At 30.1% G+C, this 2668-nt stretch overlaps 1 long non-coding RNA gene across 1 annotated transcript; it reads right to left on the bottom strand.

Moving 5' to 3' along the window:
* Positions 1 to 2251, bottom strand: LOC127239940 (uncharacterized). Its single transcript, XR_007836263.1, has 3 exons — positions 2124 to 2251; positions 644 to 722; positions 1 to 293 (listed from the first exon to the last, which is right to left on the bottom strand). It is a non-coding gene; the product is annotated as an uncharacterized LOC127239940 (long non-coding RNA).
* Positions 2252 to 2668: the final 417 nt, after the last annotated feature.

Genomic DNA, 2668 nt, shown 5'->3' with positions numbered 1-2668 from the left:
AACAATTGTCGATCAAGGCAAAAATTGTTTAACTCAACAATACAAACCCATCAATCATATACATTACGTTTCACTTTAATGATAGCTCTTTCGTGCCCTGTTAAAATATTTTGTAGGAATATCAGAATTGCATATATTATTCATATAAATTAGTCAGTACCTTGGAGTAATAATCTTTCCAAAACCTGTGGGCAATCTGATGACCTCCCAAAATCAAAAGCTTTGAATTTGTCTTCCCAATACTCAACTCATTTTAAGTCTGGATATTGAGTTAGCTGGTGCTGCACCAATTTCTTTTCATATCCAACAACTTGAAAGTCTTAGCATCATTACCATTACATTTTTATGAACTTCACTATATTTGTTGATAAAAATACTTTAAAAAGAACATATATGAAATAATTATAAAAAAACAAGCAAGTCTAACAACAAATAATAAAAAAGTCTACAGTTGCACGAACAACATATTAAGCATATATATATATATATACTAGAAATAAAGAAAATAATTTACAATTTTGCTTTCATTGCATTTTTTTAGTGTGTGTATATATGTATGTGTCTATATATATATATACTAGAACTATCCATTTCTCTAACTGAGATTTGTTACTTTATAGATAAATTAGAAATAAACCATTACCTCTATAGCAGCTAACACGCCACATTGCCCACCCTCATGTTGCACTAGCCCCATTGATGTCTGTGGATCGGTGCTAAACCTATAAGGAAGATTGAGTTTAAAGAGCATAAGATTGCAAGCGCATTATGTGTGAAGGGACAAAAATAGATTACATTATTTGATTCTACAGAGACTCAAGAACCATTAAAATACCATAATATTGGTTGCACCATTGCTTGCATTACAAGCAATTAATAAGTATAGCAAGTAGGTGTACTTTAGAGGTTATATAAGAAACATTAAAATACCATAATATTGGTTGCACCATTGCTTGCATTACAAGCAATTAATAAGCATAGCAAGTAGGTGTGCTTCACAGGTTATATAAGCAAATAGGTATTGACAGTGCAAAATGAATTACTTCAATAAATAAGCATAAACAAACAACAATAGAAATCTTATGAATGTCATTTTTAAAATATGGGTCATGTTGGTAGCAAATTACTTTCGTAACCACGTGACAATAAATGAGTTGACCAAATCCTCCAGGAATCCGATACTGACTCCCTGAGTGCCAGAATCTCAATAATACCATTAACTTAAGAAAAAAAGATTTGCTATGTAAGTCGGCCTCTGAGTTCCCAAGAGCAATACCGTAGGAATTGATTGTGATTATATCAACATACCAGTCATATAAATAATGCTACAACATCATTTTAAATTTGCTGTAATGGATAGGAACTTTAAAAAAGCTTCAGCTATATCATGAAGACATAATGATAGCACTTCAAGTAAATCACGAGGGAGATAATGATGGTGGACAACATAGTTTCTTGGAAATTCTTGGAGCCATTTTGAAACACGTGCATAAAAATTTCAGAGGATTAATATATATAGAGAGACAACTTGTGAAATCAAAGATACTATAATTTCATTTACAGTCATATATATATATATATATGCACATTGTAACAAAAAAGAATTTAGTGTGATAAAACTAATTAATCTCCTATATGAACTTTACTTTAGGATATTATAGCACTTTAAATTTACAATGTCAAAATGATGGTGCATGCTATGCCAAACCAAGGCCAGCTCTCTTAGTATGGGAGCAATCCATAGAACAAGGCAATTGATTTAAATCTACCTACTTAAAAAAATATACATATCTAAATCTGCAAAATTTCTCATCTTAGAATCTATTGTTGCATTTTTGCAATCTAGAATCATTGATTCATAAAAAAGACATTCCATTCCACAATACAGAAACACAAATAATGCAAAAATTATTAAACTATCACACAAAATTAAACAAGCCAAGGATCCAAACTGTAACATATGAGAGAATAGAAAGACGAACATAGTAGAGTGCAATTCCACCAATGAAAATTGTGTTTGTAATTCTCATTATGCTGCAATCACCCAAAACTGATGACAGGAAGTTCCAATGCATTTCAAGTAACCTAAATCAATTTAAAATAGCTATAAATCGTTAAAATACCTTCACTTTTCTTTAGCCAGCGCATGATGTTGCTGGTCTTCTTCTGTCTGCGAAAGTTCCCATGGCATCGGGGCGGCTCAGAGACGGAGATTCATGGTGGATCGCAGGGAAGATCGGAGCAGGCAGAGATGAACCGAAATCGACAAAGTGTCGGAACTAGAGGGAGAGTGAGGGAGAGGGCTGTAATCTATATTATATAATATAATATATGTGTGAAAAGTTTTTTAGTTTTTTATTTATTTAGTTATTTTTAAAATAATTTTATATCATCTTTTTTATAATTATAATATTTGAATAAGAGATAGAATGGTGATTATTTAATGCTTTACAAATTTGATTTTGTTTTAAATATATATATACATACATAAATTTAGAGTTTTTTTTTTTATATTTTAATAGTATATTTTTTGATATATTTCTTATTTCTAATTTGGGATATTTTTTTTAATAGGACGAATATTTTTATATTTTTATTAAAAATATTTTCTTTGAATTTTTTGTTTGGATGACAAGCGCAACAAATACATTTAGAACAACATATTGTA

The sequence above is a fragment of the Andrographis paniculata genome, unplaced genomic scaffold (assembly GCF_009805555.1).
Source record: "Andrographis paniculata isolate CXL003 unplaced genomic scaffold, ASM980555v1 Contig78END, whole genome shotgun sequence".
Taxonomy (NCBI): Eukaryota; Viridiplantae; Streptophyta; class Magnoliopsida; order Lamiales; family Acanthaceae; genus Andrographis; species Andrographis paniculata.
This window is presented reverse-complemented; position numbering and strand designations above follow the sequence as displayed.